At 43.4% G+C, this 18,395-nt stretch overlaps 1 protein-coding gene and 1 non-coding gene across 9 annotated transcripts in view; one reads left to right on the top strand and one right to left on the bottom strand.

Moving 5' to 3' along the window:
• nudt14 (nudix (nucleoside diphosphate linked moiety X)-type motif 14) overlaps window positions 1–18,395 on the top strand; it is a 128,894-nt gene that overhangs the window by 9,126 nt on the left and 101,373 nt on the right. Inside the window, exon 2 of one of the 8 annotated variants that reach the window (XM_069915756.1) lies at window positions 152–290. The exons of the other annotated variants lie outside the window; for them this stretch is intronic. The gene's annotated coding sequence lies outside the window, so the exon portion shown is untranslated. The remainder of the gene's footprint in view (window positions 1–151; window positions 291–18,395) is intronic. 8 annotated transcript variants of the gene reach the window in all.
• LOC138755945 (U6 spliceosomal RNA) lies at window positions 12,939–13,045 on the bottom strand. The gene has a single exon (XR_011352642.1). It is a non-coding gene; the product is annotated as a U6 spliceosomal RNA (small nuclear RNA).

Here is an 18,395-nt window from a genome sequence, read left to right as displayed (position 1 = left end):
TTCTTGAAGGAGCGCCTCACATAGTGGATGGAAAGTCGGAGCCTGTGATGGACCTGGTTATGTTTGCTACCTTTTGCAGCCTTCTGCTTTCCTGGGCAAAGTGCATCTGGAAGTATGACAGAGTATTTAACGACATGTCAAATCTCCTCAGGTTCCTTAGAACAGGTGTTGAGTTGCCGCCTTCATGGTTGCCTTGATATACTGGCTTCAGGAGAGCTCCTCTGATATAAGGACTCCCAGGAACGTGAAGATTCTGGTCCTCTACAATTCCATCTCATCAATACGGACAGGTGTGTGGTTCCCTCAGTCTTCCCTTCTCACAATCAACAATAAGCTCCTCGTTGTTAATGGTATTCAGAGCAGATTGTTTTTCTGGCGCCACTCAATCATATTCTTGATCTCCATTCTGTATCATGACTCATTGTTTCCACGGTGCTGTCATCAGTGAATATGCAGATTGTGATGGAGCCAAACTTGGTTGCACAGTCACGAGCGTAGTGGGAATAGAGTGGGGGGTCAAAGCATGCAGCCTTGGGGTACCCCTGTGTTGATAATCAATGAGAGGAGGTGACATTGCTGATCTGCACTGATTAAGATCTGCCCATGAGGAAGTCGAGGATCTGTCCCAGATCCCTCAGTTTGGTTGTGAGGTTTGCTGCTATGATGGTGTTGAACAGCTAGCTCTGGTCAATGAACAACAGCCTGACATAGGTGTTCCAGGCGATCTCAGGTAGCGTGGAGGGCCTATGAGATGGTGTCTTCCGTTGATATATGACGACAGATGGATTAAAGTAGGTCCAGCTTCTTCGTGACTTCAGATTTACTGCCAGAGTACATACGGAGATGACATCACATACAACCCTGAGATTCTTTTTCCTGCCGGCAAGGGAGATTTATTGGCAGTGTAAAGAAAACTGACTCAACGTACACGTGTAAACAATTAAAGAATGTAAACGAACTGTGCAATACAGAGAGAAAAAAATCAACAAAGTGCAAAAGTAAGAGTCCTGATTGAATTTATCATTGAGGAGTCAGATGGCGAAGGGGTAGCAGCTGTTCCTGAACCTGGTGGTACAAGTCTTGTGGCGCCTCTACCTCTTTCCTGATGGCAGCAGCGAGAACGGAGTGGGTGCTGGGTGACGTGGATCCTTGATGATCGCTGCTGCTCTCTGACAGTAGCACTCCCTGTAGAATGTACTCAGTAGTGGGGATGATTTTGCCTATGGTGTCCTGGGCTGTGTCCACTACCTTTTAACAGCACTTTTCGCAGTGATGCAGCCGGTCGGCACACTTTCCACCACACAGCTGCAGAAATTTGCCATGGTTTCCACTGTCATGCCAAACTTCTGCAAACTCCTGAGGAAGTAGAGGCGCTGACGTGCTTTCTTCACGATACCATTGGTGTGTTGGGTCCAGGAAAGGTCCTCCAAGGTAGTGACTCCCAAGATCTTCAAGATTTTGAAAAAATTCCTTGAAATCTTTCTTGCTTTCCGCTGAAAAATCTCTTCTTGTGATGTAGCTCGGAGTAAAATGGCAGTTGGACATGTAAATACAATGATACACCCGGTGGCATGGGCCATGGTGAATCAGACTCGATACCAGCATCACAGAGGACCTAGTTATAACTCACTTGAGTTAAGATTCTCTGTCTTACTGGCGGTCTGGATAAGCTGCTTCTGTGGCTACTTGTGATTCCGCATTGTGTTTTTACGATAGTCTGGGTGAGCTAATCAACGTTGCACGCCCAGTTGATGCACACTTGTGAGTCCTGAAGCGGACGAGACTGAGAAAGTATTCAGCTACAACCAGCAGAGGGCACTCGTAGCACGTCCTTGGAGAATTCCTGAGCAGTGTCTTCACTCTGCATTTTTTAACCTGACCGTCAGTGGCTGCTAGGGTTGAGTTTGATGGGACAGTGCAGTAGGAGCTTTGCTCTCTTTGTAATCCCTGATGGCCTTTTCTAGGAGTGAAAGACATGCGGTGAAGAGGGACTTCACACCGTATCTAACTCTGGTCTGGGGGTGATTGAGGAGCAAGTGTAAAGGGATTGATAAAATATTCAAAATTTAAGGTTCCTTTGTTGCCATGCACCCAAATACATAAAACCTGTCGGCTTTTGCTTCTCATAAGGCTCACAAGGAGGCGGCAGTAGTCCAGCGCCCCAATCAATAGGAGAAAGAGAAGCAAAAGAGAGTCCCTTCAGAGACCCTGGGTTTCTGTAGATTCACCTCCTGCACCCCTGTAATATCTACAGCCTCCTGCTCGTTCCAGCGGTGAACCCAAGCTCCCGGATCCAAATTGTCACTATTTGGAAGCTGTCAGCACCCGAGGCCCTTTGGGAGCCCTGCTCACCATCGGCACCCTCCTGAATCCCGACCCCGATACCTGGTTCCCAAGATCCTGCTTCCAGCAACCTCAGCCTTGTATGAGCCCGCTGCTATGGTCATCTTCCTTGTAGGGTCCTCCCAGGCTTTTGCTCAGGGGGTGGGAGGGGTGGGAGGGGTGGGAGGGGTGGGTGGTACCCTGTGCTGTATTCCCCCGGATCACTCGTGATCCACTGCTAATCACGGACGATATATTAAAAAAATGCTGGCCCTTTAAACCTGAAAAGAGCCATTTGGCATCACAGTGTACACCACAGATAAAACCAATCACTCAGTCCAGTCATACTCCATTGTAGTATAGATAAGTCTCAGTCTTTCTCCCAGGGTGGGAGTGGGAGTCTAAAACTAGGGGGTGTAGATTTAAGGTGAGAGAGGAAGGATTAAAAGGGGACATGAGGGGTACCTTCCAATGAAATGAGCTGCCAGAGGAATTGGTAGAGGTGGGTCATTTGGGCAGGTACATAAATTGGAAAGGTTTAGAGGGATATGGGCTGAGCATAGGCAAGTGGGACGAGCTGAGGTATCAACAAGTTGGGCTGAAGGGCCTGTTTCTGTACTGTATAACTGTATTTTTCTGTCCCTTGAGCACATTGGGCTTCAAGTTTATTATCATCGGACTGTACCATGGTCCCTACACTTCTCACCCAGCACACAATCACATACATGGATAAAAAAGCATTATAAAACAAATACGTATAAATAATCTGGAATAATGTACTCATTTATAAGAGACCCAAGATTACATGATGCCATTCATCAATCTCACAGCCTGCAGGAGGAAGCTGTTCTCCAGCCTGGCAATGCTGATTTTGATGCCCTGTACCTCGTTCATCAGTGGGTCAAAGATACTGTGTGATGGACAGTAGGGATCCACAATAACCCTTTGAACCCTTGTTAAACAATGCTCCTGGTGAATGCCGCCAACAGAGGAAAGAGACACCCTAGTGATATTCCCCTTAAATGCAGCCGTGCTGTTAGCTTCAGTCATTCCTTCAGGAGCTAGTTCCACATTCTTTGGGTAAAGAAGTCTTTTTCTGAACTCCCTATTGAATATTTTGGTTAGTGCCTTCTTCTGGCTTTTAATTATGCTTTTCTCAACAAGTGAATATTTTGCCACTCTATTGAAACCTTTTACTAATTTTAAGAATCTTTATTGTTCAACCCTCAGCCCTCTTCTCATGAAAATAGACTTGTCCTTTCATTCTTTTGATGTATATGTCCTTGCCTTTCTACTATCACCCTTATAAATCTTCTTTCAACCCTCTCCTGCATGTCTTTGTCCTTTCTATCATCTGAAGACCAGACCTGTCAGCATTACTTGAGGTGCAGCCCAGCTGAGATTCACTTCCTTAGTTTTCAATCTTTCCCTGGAGTTTGCGGAGGATCGGCATGACAGTGAAAACCTTGACAAACCTACAGATGCGTTGTAGAAAGTGTGCTGACCAGCTGCGTCACGGCCCGGTATGGGAGCGCCAATATCTCTGAGCGGAAACCCCTGCAAAAGGTAGTGGAAACAGCACAGAACATCACAGGCAAAACCCTCCCTACCACTGAGAACCCCTCCACCATCAGAGTCCTCAACAAACTCAATCAGGGACACATTTGAGGACTCGGACGTGCACTTTATTGATTTATTGTAGGCATTGTACAGTTTTTTTTTAAGCACTTCTTTGATTACATTTCTTTTTGTATACGTTTCTTGAGTGCATTTTTTTTTGCAGGAAAATAATCTCAGGTTTGTGCTGTACGTGATGCCATGTATGTACTCTGACAATAAATCTGAACTTTGATCCAGAAATTAACTCCTTATTTATGGTAAAAGCACAAAAATGCTGGAGGAACTCAGCATGTCTCACAGCGTCCATAGGAAGATAGGCCTATATTTATGGCCTGTAGCACAGGCTTTCACGATTGGCATATTGTACTTATAACCATATAACCACTTACAGTACAGAACAGGCCAGTTTGGCCCTACTAGTCCATGCCGTAACAAATCCCCACCCTCCTAGTCCCACTGACCAGCACCCGGTCCATACCCCTCTAGTCCCCTCCTCTCCATGTAACGATCCAGTCTTTCCTTAAATGTAACCAATGATCCCGCCTCGACCACGTCTGCCGGAAGCTCATTCCACATCCCCACCACCCTCTGCGTAAAGAAATTTCCCCTCATGTTCCCCTTATAATTTTCCCCCTTCAATCTTAAACCATGTCCTCTAGTTTGAATCTCCCCCACTCTTAATTGAAAAAGCCTATCCACATTTACTCTCTGTCCCTTTTAAAATCTTAAACACCTCTATCAAGTCCCCTCTCAATCTTCTACGCTCCAGAGAAAAAAGCCCCAGTCTGCACAACCTTTCCCTGTAACTCAAACCTTGAAATCCTGTCAACATTCTCGTGAACCTTCTCTGCACTCTCTCTATTTTGTTTATATCTTTCCTATAATTTGGTGACCAAAACTGTACACAGTATTCCAAATTTGGCCTCACCAATGCCTTGTACAATTTCATCATAACCTCCCTACTCTTGAATTCAATACTCCGATTTATGAAGGCCAACATTTGGGGAACCCTTTTTTCCTGTACCCCAACAAGACCCTTACCTGCCAAGAAATAAGTGACCTCCTTAATCTTCCCACCCACATATATACTTGTACCTTGAATCCATCTGTGTCGAACTTTATTTGCCAAATATTTGTCCATCAGGTATCATTTGCAACCATAAACAGTGTGTTTTTGGTTCCAGAATCTTAAGTCGTTATTGTAAATCGTGAAAAGCGGTGGCCCCAGCCCTAATTCTTGTGGAACATCATCACCCACTGCTGGTCACAGCAAATAGTTGTCATTTACTCCCGTCCTCTGATGTGTGATCTGCCTTTCGTGCCTGTTACATGGTACTTTATTAAAGGCCTTTTATACTTGAGGATACATTTAGATTCAAGATTTAATTTGTTGTCATTGTAATAAAAACAGTGTCATACTACATGAAAATGCCTTTTGCCTGCTGGAAGGCAGACAGATTCCCCAATTGGCAGAAATTGCCTGAAGTTCTTCTTACAGTCAGACAAAAAGAAGCAGAAGAGAATTTCCCCCTCAGAGTCACCGACTGTCCGTGGATTCACTTCCAGCGCTTCCGCATCCTCTGCAGCCCACACAGTTCAGTCCAAACCGTCAGCAGCCCGAACTCCAGATCCAAACCTCCGATATGATCATGAACCCTTCAGCGGCCTCGGCAGCCTCCCACATTCCGGTTCACTTACCTGGTACCCCTTCAGCCAGTTTCGAGTCAGTCTCCAGCAGCCCACAGCCTTCGTGGGTTCCTCACCTGGTCTGAACTGCCATCGAGTATGAACAGCCTGGTGATGTAACGAGTGCCGTAGATAGAGGGGAACAGGTGCTTGTTGTATACTTGGATTTTCAGAGGGCATTCAGAAAGGTGCCTCATAAAAGATATCTGTAAGACGAATGGGCATGGAGTCGGGGCCAATGTATTTAGCACGGATCGAGGGTTCCAGTCGTGGCCAGGTGAATTTTTTTTTCAACTTGTGATGCCATGTTGCCACCAAAAAAAAATTAGATAACTGAGATTTTTGATTAAGTGGTTTTCGGATAATCGTAAAGGTACTTTGATTTATGAAGGCTAATGTGCCAAAAGCTCGCTTTACAACTCTATCCACCTGTGATGCCACTTTCAGGGAATTATGCACCTGGATTCTCAGATCCCTCTGTTCTACCGCACTCCTCGGTGCCCTACTATTCACCGTGTACATCCTTTCTTGGTTTGTCCTTCCGAACTGCAACACCTCACACACGTCTGCATTAAATTCCATCTGCCATTTTCAGCCTGTTTTTCCAGCTGGTCCAGATCCCTCTGCAAGCTTTGAAAACCTTTCTCATTGTCCACAACACATCCAATCTTAGTGTTATCTGCAAACTTGCTGATCCAATTTACCACATTATCATCCCAGAACATTGATACAAACAACAATTGTCCCAGCACCGATCTCTGAGGCACACCACTAGTCACAGGCCTCCAGTTTGAGAAGCAACCATCCACCACTACTCTCTGGCTTCTCCCATTCATCCAATTTCAAATCCAGTGAACAACCTCTCCATGGATACCTTAGTTTTGCTAACATTGAGTATGGCTTTTTGTTGTGACACCACTCAACTAGCTGATCTATCTCCCTCCGGTATGCTTTCCTCTTGGTCGTCTGTGTTTCTGCCGATAGCCATGCTGCCATCGGGAAATTTGTAGATAGCCTTTGAATTGTGCCTGGCCACACAGTCCTGGGTGTAGAGAGAGCCACACAATCATGGGAGAACCCGCCTCTACCATCTCACCCTCTGTGTGAGGTCCTCAGGCACTCCTTAAATCTTTTTTTCTCAATTCATCCCCCTGCTCTCTAAAATGTAGCATGTGCCCTCTTTCAATCTGATACTCCAAGTTTCTGCCACTGTAGACACAGAATGGACCAGCTTCAAATCTCCGGCCTTTTCTGACTTGTCTCTCAAAGCTTGGGGAATTTTAATTTTGCCATCTCTTGTCAACTCCGGGATGTGTCCACTGGTTACATCTGGTCGGGGGAGGGAAGCTGTCACTGAACCAGCTAATGGAGCAATCTCAAGGTTTTTATCTTTTATCTCTAATCACGCTGATTGTCTGAATTCCTGTCTTGTGCACCTGCCCTCGCTCCAGCAGAGGTTCCGTCTCTTATATCACCGTTCATCTTTTTTCCACTCTTCTGGCTTGTAAAAATATTGCAACCTGATGAGTTCACTTTATCGCACCGTGCTGTTGGCAGCCAAGTTTCTGTGTGATTAAATCTTATATTTTCCTGTGACATTGTTTTAAGTTTCCCTGGTTTATTTTCCCACATTTCAAGCATTGTAATGAATCGAGTTTTTTTGTTCATATTTAACATAACTTTGTGAGTTTTGATTTATTTTAATCACAGCTTGTACTTCATTCCCTTATCTCAATCTTTCCTATTATTAAAAGTTAAATTGATTTTCCTTTGGAATTCTACAATCCTTTGGCTCCTTTATTTAAGAAAAGAATGTGGGATTACCTCATTCATCACTAGCTTTTCATCTTGCCACGTGCTTTGATTTTTTTTCCTTGCTCCTTCTTCCCAGTTGAACAAACTGAACAAACTATTTCCAGTTCATTAGTTTGCTTCCTTCGCAGGCGGAGGCCACCTTAGCCAACTGACCTTTCCCCAGAGCTGGTGCCAGCACCCCTTAAACAGAAGCACCTTTCCTGACACCGTTTGTTGAGCTCCTTGATCTCCTTTTGTCCCTCTTAACCTGGGCAAGTCAAATCCATAGATTAGCCCATGTGAAATGCCACTCCTAAAAACTGCTGCTTAACTTTCTCAACAGCATCTCGAGGACTTTGGGTTTCTCCTTTATTATGAACTTTTCAGAGCGTACAGTTAGTGCAATGTTATTACAGCTTTAGTGACCCAGGCTCAAATCCGGCGCTGTCTGTAAGGAATTTGTACGTTCTCCCCGTGTCTGCGCAGGTTTCCTCCCGCCCTTCAAAACGTACAGGGGTTGTAGGTTAATTGGAGTATTTGGGCCGGAAAGGCCTTTTTCTGTGCTGTATGTCTAATTTTCAATCTGAGATATGGGTAAACAAGAGAGACTATAGAAGCTGGAAAACTGGAGAAGCTCACAAAATGGTGGAGGAAAACTGGGGGTCAGGCAGCATCTGTGGAAGGGGAAAAATAGTCGACGGTTCAGGAAGAAAAGCTACATCAGGAATAGTTTCTGGAAAGGAAGAAATAGGAGAAGGAGTAGGTCATTTACCCATCGAACCTGCTCTGCCATTAAATCGGATAGAACCATAGAACACTTCAGCACAGAAACAGGCCCCTTCGGCCCTTCTAGTCTGTGCCAAATCATTTTTCTACCTAGTTCCACTGACCTGAACCCAATCTATATCCCTCCGTACCTCTCCCATCCATGCACCTGTCCAAATTGTTCTTCAATGTTAAAATTGAGCTCACATTCACCACTTCAGCGGGCAGCTCGTTGCACACTCCCACTACTCTCTGTGTGAAGAAGTTACCTCTCATGTTCCCCCTAAACTTTTCCCCTTTCACCCTTAACCCATGACTTGGCAATGGACTCAGCTCCACCTTCTTGCCTTTTTCCAATAAGCCTTAATTCCTCTACTTTCTTTTTTTTAAAATTTTTTAATTTTTAATTTTTCACACCATAAATCACATTAACCATGATACACACATTTTCCTTTTCACACATATACAGTGCCATTTTCTCCCCCTCCCTCCTCCCATCCCACCCTCCCTACCTCCCCCCTCCCATCCATTTAAGGTATAAACTCTAGGATACATTAAACCAGTCAGACAATGTTGTCATTCAATAAAAATAGACCAGAAATTCCACTGAGTCCATTCTTTTCATTTCCTTTTCCTTCCGCTAACTTAGGTAGTGATTGTCCCCGGTAGGTTTTCGCTATTATGTTTAATGTAAGGCTCCCATATTTGTTCGAATATTTCAATATTATTTCTTAGACTATATGTTATTTTTTCTAATGGAATACATTTATTCATTTCTATATACCATTGTTGTATTTTCAAATTATCTTCCAATTTCCAGGTTGACATAATACATTTTTTTGCTACGGCTAGAGCTATCTTAACAAATCTTTTTTGTGCATCCTCCAAATCAATTCCAAATTCTTTGTTTTTTATGTTACTTAGGAGGAAGATCTCTGGATTCTTTGGTATATTGTTTTCTGTTATTTTATTTAATATCTGATTGAGATCTTCCCAAAATTTTTCTACTTTCTCACATGTCCAGATTGCATGAATTGTTGTTCCCATTTCTTTTTTACATCGAAAACATCTATCAGATACTGTTGGGTCCCATTTATTTAACTTTTGAGGTGTAATGTATAGCCTGTGTATCCAGTTATATTGCATCATACGTAACCTCGTATTTATTGTATTTCTCATCGTCCCAGAGCATAACTTCTCCCATGTTTCCTTTTTTATCTTTATATTTAAATCTTGTTCCCATTTTTGTTTAGTTTTACCATTTGTTTCCTCATTCTCCTTTTCTTGCAGTTTAATATACATATTTGTTATAAATCTTTTGATTATCATTGTATCTGTAATCACATATTCAAAGTTACTTCCCTCTGGCAAACTCAAACTGCTTCCTAATTTATCCTTCAAGTAGGATCTCAACTGGTAGTATGCCAGCGCTGTATCTTGAGTTATATTGTATTTATCTTTCATTTGTTCAAAGGATAAGAATCTATTTCCTGAAAAACAATTTTCTATTCTTTTAATCCCTTTTTTCTCCCATTCTCTAAAGGAAAGGTTATCTATTGTAAAAGGGAGTAACTTGTTTTGCGTCAATATTAGTTTTGCAATTGATAATTTGTTTTATTTCTTTCTACATGAATCTTCTTCCAAATATTGAGTAGATGATGTAATACTGGAGAACTTCTGTGTTGTACCAATTTTTCATCCCATTTATATAATATGTGTTCAGGTATCTTTTCCCCTATTTTATCTAATTCTAACCTAGTCCAATCTGGCTTTTCCCTTATTTGATAAAAATCTGATAGGTATCTTAATTGTGCGGCTCTGTAATAATTTTTAAAGTTTGGCAGTTGTAAGCCTCCTTGTTTATACCATTCTGTTAATTTATCTAGTGCTATCCTCGGTTTCCCCCCTTTCCATAAAAATTTCCTTATTATTTTCTTTAACTCCTTGAAGAATTTCTCTGTCAGGTGTATTGGCAATGCCTGAAATAGGTATAATATCCTTGGAAAAATGTTCATTTTAATACAGTAATTCCTCTACTTTCGAAAAATACATCTACCTGTGTTTTAAATATATTCAATGAGGCAGCCTCCACTGTTTCCCTGATCAGAGAGTTCCACAGATTCATCGCTCTCTTTGAAAAGAGGTTCCTCTTTATCTCCTCGAACCTTGAGGTTGTGTCCCTGGTTCTAGTCTCACCTACCAGTGGAAGCAGCATCCTTGCCTCTACCTTATCTATGGTTTTCATAATTTTATATCATTCTATTCTTCCTGTCATTGTTCTGAGTTCCGATTGTAGTCCCAGCTGACTCAATCTCTCCTCATTGGCTAACCCCCTCATCTCTGGAATCAACCTGATGATTCTCCTCTGTACCTCCTCAAAGCAAGTATATCCTTTGTCATATAAGGAGATTGGGTAGTACGTTTAGCGTAGCGGTTAGTGCAACACTATTATGGCAGCAGAAATAGGGTCTGGGGTTTGAATCCCGCGCTATCTGTAAGGAGTTTGTATGTTCTCCCCATGTCTGTATGGGTTTTCTCTGGGTGTTATGGTTTCCTCCCACTATTCAAAACATGCATAGGATTGTAGGTCAATTGGATGTAAATTGGGCGGCACAGACTCGTGGGCTGAAATGGCCTATTACTGTACAGTATGTTTGTAAAATCTGTAAAAATAACTGCACTCAGTAGTCCAGATGTCGCCTCACCAATACCCTGTACAGTTGCAGCATAACCTCCTTGTTCTTAAATTCAATCTCCGTAGAATGAAGGCCAACATTCCAAGTGCCTTCTTGATTACCTGTTGCACCTGAACTAGATTATGGAATTTTAGAAGCCATTTTCCCATAATCTTCCTGATATGTTTCTAACCCAAGGTCAACTGTGCTGGTGTTGGTTTCGTTGAGCTGAAACAACATCTCTTCAGAAATGGATTCCTTCAGAAGTTGGCAGAGGTTCTGGTTTGTCCGGCTGCTGTGCTGACTTACCTCCCTCTACCTCAACTAAACCCGGACCCTATACCCTGGTAACTGGGTTGCTTGGTGACTTGCAAACTCTACTGTCTGAACTTGTTCAATGAAATGTTCTTTCCTAAGTAAGAAATACCTTACAGATCCAAACTAGTGTAATTGTGAATTTGGTAAAACCCCTGGTATCTTGCACCTAATGGGATTGGTAGTCTGTAGACTTTTGTCTTTCACTCTTAACATACAGAGAGTTTGTGAATTTGGTGCAGACAAGGGAGTCATGCAGTCAGAGGATCTTCAGCTCACCCAGGTGCATGCTGCATCAGATCCTATTTGTACTACCAGAATGACTCTTACAGGGATAAGGAGGCACTTTAAAAGAGTCGCCCCAACAGTGAGTGGCACCTTCACCCTGGGCGACGTTATTCAAACAGCTGCTAGGAGCAAAGCCCGACCAAGGCATTCCTCTGGCTGAATATCTGCTCCCGTCCTCACCCAAAGTTTATGTGTTTCTTCAGAGAACAGTTACTTTCACAATTTTAAACTTTTATTTAAATTTTAATTTATCATAATATTTATTTATTTGATTATTTTCCCTTTTGTTTTGCCGGTTGCTTGAATTCAGGATATCAGGGTTTTACTGTACATCAGAACAAACTCATTGGTTTGAAACTACTTTGGGATGTCCTGAGTTATGAAAGAAAGTGATGTTAGACGATGACAATCTTTGACAAGAGGAAATCTAACCCTTGAGAATCAGTGCATTACTATTTCAGGCAGCAAGATGCTGTGCAACTCAGTGTGTTAGGCAGCATGTGGGGTAGAGATGGTTGGTGAACATTGTGGTTCAGGATCCTTTGTTGAGACTAAGGTAAAAAAAAAAGGTGATATTACATATACTGAACACTTATAAAGGAGGAAGGGGTGGGGAAGAATCTGGGGCATCTGGTTCTACTGTTTTCATAACTTCTTCACCTATTTCTCTACGTACATTTTTTCTCTAACTTTCCCAAAGTGGTCTCTCCTCTACCTTTCCACCTCTCACACCTTCTGCTATATACCCTATCACCTTGTCCTTCCCCAGACTTCTTTCCTCCTTTATATTCATAATGGCACCCTATTTACCTTAGCTTTAGTAAAGCGTCCTGACGCAGCATTGACCGAGCTTCTGTCCCCATTGCCCCACTGAGTTCCTCCTACAGCTCAAAATTCCAGCATCTGGTGTTTCTCTAATGCATTACTATTGCCAAATTTCTGGTCGTCAGCACCTTAGGGCCACCATTAACTAGAAACTCATGGGATCAGTCACACAAACTTTGTAGCTTCAAGAGTAGGTAAGATATGGGATGAGTGAATCACCTCCTGACTTCACAAAGCCTGTTCACAATTTACAAGGAACAAACAGGGAGCATGTGGGGATGTGTGCAGTTCCAGCAAAACCCAAGGAACTGCCCACTCAATTGGCACCCCATTCTTTACCTGAAACCTTCATTCTCTCCCCCATAGCATCTGCTTTGTGCAGGCTCTAAAATATCCATTTCCCTCCCTCAGTTTCATTGGGTTATCTCCATGCCTTGCTCCAGATTACAGAAACACATACTCCCAGCTCTGTGGTGGGCAATTACCAGATAGCCATGGAGAAAGAGTGAAGGGTGTGACCGGAGCTTTCTAGAAGACGGCCAATTTTCCCACTGACTCCGAGGTGGCACCGTACAAAAGTGCCAGCGACCCGGATTCGAATCCAGTGCCGTCTGTAAAGAATTTGTATGTTCTACCGTGTCTTTTTTTTAAAATATGGAACGCTTCACGAATTTGCGTGTCATCCTTGCGCAGGGGCCATGCTAATCTTCTCTGTATCGTTCCAATTTTAGTATATGTGCTGCCGAAGTGAGCACGTTCTACCGTGTCTGTGTGGGCTTCCTCTGGGGGCTCCGATTTCCTTCCATCCTACAGGGTTGTTGTCAATTGGATGTAATTAGGTGGCTCGGGCTTGTGGGCTGAAAGGGCCTGTTGTGCTGTATGTCTAAAATTTTTTAAAAACCTTTGCCTTATGATTGCTCAAAATGAAGAAGGAACATACTGGAGCTCAAAGAAATCCAGTGTAAGCAGGAGAGCATCAAAATCTATGCACCCACCCGCCCTATAATACCAGCTGACTAATCTATGGAAGACTCTGCAATTCTGACATGAGCTCATGAGCCATAGAACTGAAGTGGAAGCAGGTCGTCCTCCATGCGCAAGAAGATCAGATTTCAGAGTAAATACATGACATCACATACATCCCTGAGATTCTTCTCCCTGCGGGCATGGCAGAATTACAACTGATGGATAGTGAAAAAAAAAACAGAGTAAACATGTAAACAAAGAACTGTAAACAGATAACAAATGTAAACAAACTGACTGCGTAATACAGAGAGAAAAAAAATCAAAGTCCACGGGTAAGAGTTCTTAACTCAGTCCCCGATTGAGTTTGTGGTTGAGGAGTCTGATGGTGGAGGGGGAGCAGCTGTCCCTGAACCTGGTGGTGTGAGTCTTGTGGCACCTCTATCTCATTACAGAAATTAAATAAGAAAGCCTGCAGATGCTGAGGTTGAGTACAGCATACAAATGTGCTGGAGAAACTCAGCAATTCACCCAGCATTTATTGGAAGTAAAGGGGTCACCAATGTTTCAGACTTGGGCCCTTCCTCAGGTGTAAGCAAAAACAGACAACTGGCTAAAAAGGTGTCAGTTCAGGATAAAGACATTGCAAGGAGCTCAGAGAAGGTTTACTAGTCAGGGCACTCTCCCAGCAGACAGCATTAACATTGACCTTCAGTTTCTATTAAACTCCTCTCTCAAGTCTTTTCTTTTCGCTATCCCTCTGTCTCCTTTACTGAACCTCTCCATTCAGAGAGCTATCTCCTCCCGCTATCACTTCTCACCTTTTTTCTCTTCTACCCTCCGAACTGTATCCACCACCTTTGTCCTTTTAACTATGTACTCCTCCCTCTGCCCCTTCCTCCCTCCTCTTCCCCTGTCATTTTATTCAGACATCTGCCAACTTTTTGCTCATAGCTTGATGAAGGATGCAGGCCATTGGTTACCCTTTATTTCCTAAAGATGTTGCGCAGCCTGCTGAGTTTCTCCAGGACTTTTGTGTATTCCATTATAATCAAGGCATCTACAAACTTTTTAATTTAGACATACAGCACGATAACAGACCCTTTCGGCCCACGAGCCTGTGTCACCCAAAAAACCCAATTAACCTAGAATCCTTGTAATTTTTGAAGGGTGGGAGGAAACTGAAGCACCTGGATGAAACCCACGTAGACATGGGGAGAACATACAAAGTCCTTACAGCGCGGAATTCGAACCCAGGCCATTGGCGCTGTACTAGTGTTGGGCTAATGTGTGGAAGGGTTTGTGGGGTGCTGCAGAAAGCAAGTTCCAAGATTCGAATCACAATCACCAATGATCTTTATTAGATAACCTGTTGAACAATAAAACAGTGCAATGGCTCTCCTGTTCACACACTCGTGCAGACTCACACCCAACCTTGGGACTTGTTGGGGAAGGAAGGGGCTCACTGCAGTGGGAGGCAAGAGAGGAGGATTCCCTGAGTGTTGGACCCCGAGGGAAAATGTGCCCTTGTGTCAGGGCTACCCATAGGGATTTCACAGCCTCCCACCCCAGGGGATACGGGGGACTGTGGCTCTTCTCCAGTGTCTCCGTGCACCTGGATACACAGGCTAGCCTTAGGGAGCACTGTGGCCTGTTTTCTCGCTGATAGCATCCACTGTAGTGACCATGGGCACATCTGGGCAGGGAGCAGGAGAATCCCCACGTGAGGAAAGAGAGAGAGAAAGAACCCGCTCAGACTTAAATATATCTCGCTCTGCTGAGCAGGGATCAATGCTTGAATTTCCCGCTCTGCAGAGCAGGGGCAAATGACCAGGGCCAGCCAGTGACAGTGTGTACTCAGGCTTGTGGGTGGGCACGCACCTGATTGGTTGCTGGACAGTGGGGCTTTTGATAAAAGGAGATTGCTGATTGGCCAGCAGTACAGCTAACCACTATACTTACCAGATTGTTAACTGCAATGAACAGCTATCGTGAGAAAAATTGAGACAAGTTAGTCTTGTCTCCCCAAGTTTAGAATGGAACAATTGAAACAATAAAAATCCTGAGGGGTCCTGAGAGAGTGGAAAATCTTGAGCTAAGGGGTCACTTTTTAAAAAGAAGTTTCCCATTTAGCGTGGAAACTGACTCTTTATTCCAACTTACCCAAGACAGATGGGGCAACATTTTTTCTCTCAGAGATTGTGGGACTTTGGAACTTACTTTCTCAAGGGACAGTGGAATCTGAGTGAACATTTTTGAGGCCGAGGTTAATAGTTGAAATATTGTGGACCACCTGTGTTGCCTCTTCCAGCTAATTCACAGAGATGTGTGTAAATTTTGAAAATGCATTCTACTTACAAGTTAAATCATTTTCCAACACTGACTTTACATTTCATTTAGCCTAACACTGTTACAACGCCAACGGCCGGAGTTCGAATCCAGCGCTGTCTGTAAGGAGTTTGTACGTTCTCCCCATGTCTGCGTGGGTTTCCTCTGGGAGTTCCGTTTTCCTTCCACGCTTCAAAACGTACCGGGGTTGTAGGTCAATTGGGTGTAATTGAGCGGCACGGGTTTGTGGGCCAAAAGGGCCTGTTACCGTGCTGTATGTATAAATGTAAATTGCATCAGTTGTTTAATTACATGGGAGAGTTTGAAGATAATACTTTTGGGCTGAGAATCAGGAAATGAAGAAACAGTTCAGCTGGAAACAGAATGAGATCAGTTTCTGATAACTTGTGATTTAGAGCTGAAAGATGAGGCGCAGCTGTCCAGGATGCATACCTGTGAAATTGGGGTGGAGATTTAATACGCCAGAGTGTTAATTATATCCTCTCTATTGCTCACTCTTATCCTCCAGTGTGTTGTGGCTGCTTCCACTGCTCCAGTACGCAGTAACGTGGAATCAGGCAGACTGTGGAAACTCTTCTGTGCAGCCTTGTCACAAGCTTTTCTGTGCGGCCCCTATCTTAACTTTCATGGCTGACTTTAGTTCTGTAACTCTTAACATTCCTGGCATTGTACCTAGCTAAGGTTTGTCACTCTTAGTTTTCAGTTTGTAACTGACCCTCCACCTTGATCTTGTCGAGAGGGGAAGATACACCCTTTGAGTGAAGGAGACTGTTTCCTCCACCAGGCCAGGCTCTGAATTCAAGGTTTTACTCCCATGTTCTGGACTCTGTCCATCTGTTTCTCTCAAACTATGAGTCAACAATTCAATGAGTCATACAGCATGAAAACAGGTCCATTCTCCAACTCATTCATTCCCTTGCTGACCAAAATAGAACCAAAATATTACAGCATTAGGCCCTTTGACCCTTGATATTGTGCCGACCTATATATTTCTACCAAAAAAGATGAAAACTTCCCTACCTCGTAACCCTCTATTTTATTTTCATCCATGTGCCTGTCTAAAAGTGTTGTAAATGTTCATAATGTTTCATCTTCCACCACCACCCCTGGCAATGCATTCCACTCTTTGTAAAAAAAAAACTTACCTCTGATGTCTGCCCTAAATTTTCCTCCCTTCACTTTGTACAGAACTGAATAGGGTAGACAGTCAGGAACTTTTTTCCAAGGTAAAAATATCCAATATTTTTACCTTGGTGAGCAGGGGTGGGGGAGTGTAAACGAGGACAAATTTTTACACAGACCGTGGGAGGTGTCTGGAATGGGCTGGCAGGGGTAGTGGTGGAAGATAGAACCATTTAAGAAGCTTGCAGACAGACACACAAACATGCAGGGATATGGGTCATGTACAGGCAGCTAAACTTTGTTCAATTTGGGCATCATGTTTAAGGCACACATATGGGCCAGAGACCCTGTTCCTCTGCTGTACAGTTCTGTGCTGTAAGCTGCCTCCCTGAGCTCGTCTTATTTGCCTTCATTTGGCCCATATCACTCCAGACCTTTCATTTCCATGCATCCGTCCAAATATCTTTCAAATGTTATAATGATATTGTTTTCAATATCTGAATTACAATGGCCATTATTCTGATCCCTCCCTGGAGTTTGCCAGGGTGGAGATTGAAATGTTGTCAAGCATTGGAGGTGAAAATTAATTTCTCATAAGTACTTGCAACAAAGAAGGAGGCCCTTCAGTCTGTCACGCAGTGCTGGATGGACATGTACAGTTCCCATTGCCCATTTATTTGCCACTAACCTGTTCTCTCTCCCGTGCCCATAATCTCCCCCTGCTTCTCCTTCTACCCACTTACACATCAAGTCGAGTTTATTGTCATCTGATTGTACAAGTACAACCCGCCAAAACAGCGTTCTCTGGTCCTCGGTGCAAAACCTGCAGACGCACAACCAGATATAACACACATATCGACAAATAATACATATGCAGGACAAGTATTTTATTTATAATAAATAAATATTGTTTGGACAAATTAGAGTTTTGGAGGGTTAGTGTGGGCAGTTCCTTTGGTCGTTCAGCATTCTTGTTGCCCATGAGAAGAAGCTGATCCTCAGCCTGGTGGAGCTGGCTCTGATCCTCCTGGATCTCTAAATTTTAAATTTAAATATACAGCACAGTAACGGGCCCTTTCAGCCCATGAGCTCATGCTGCCCAATTACACCCTATTAACCTACAATCCCCACTACTTTTTGAAGGGTGGGAGGAAACCGGAGCCTCCAGAGGAAACCCATGCTGACATAGGGAGAATGTACACAGTGCGGGATTCGAACCCCGTCCTGATCGCTGGCGCCGGCCGGTACAACATTGTGCTAACCGTACAAGCAGCTATTTAATGTACTGAGCTGCGCACCTTTGGGATGTGTCTGAAAACTTGGGCGACCCAAGCAGTCACAAGAAGAATGAGCAATTCCTCTCAGTCAGAAGCCTAGGTCAGGGTTTCCTTCCTTCCGAGCATTCATTGGTCTTTCAGAGAAAAAAAGCCTGTTTTCCAGATGATAAATTCTGGTGACATGATGGGGTTTGGAAGACAATCCACAATTGAGGGAGATGTTCGATTAGATTTAGTTTTTTAGTTTTTTTTTAAAATATATTTTTATTTGGATTAACTTAGGAAATATGGGTTTAACATGATTATGATAGATTAATTCAATAACTTGTTTCTCATTTGGCTCGAGGGACTTCTAATGTAGTCCCATCCTTTTTTTGTACTTGTATGTTATATG

The sequence above is a fragment of the Narcine bancroftii genome, chromosome 2 (assembly GCF_036971445.1).
Source record: "Narcine bancroftii isolate sNarBan1 chromosome 2, sNarBan1.hap1, whole genome shotgun sequence".
Lineage (NCBI taxonomy): Eukaryota > Metazoa > Chordata > Chondrichthyes > Torpediniformes > Narcinidae > Narcine > Narcine bancroftii.
This window is presented reverse-complemented; position numbering and strand designations above follow the sequence as displayed.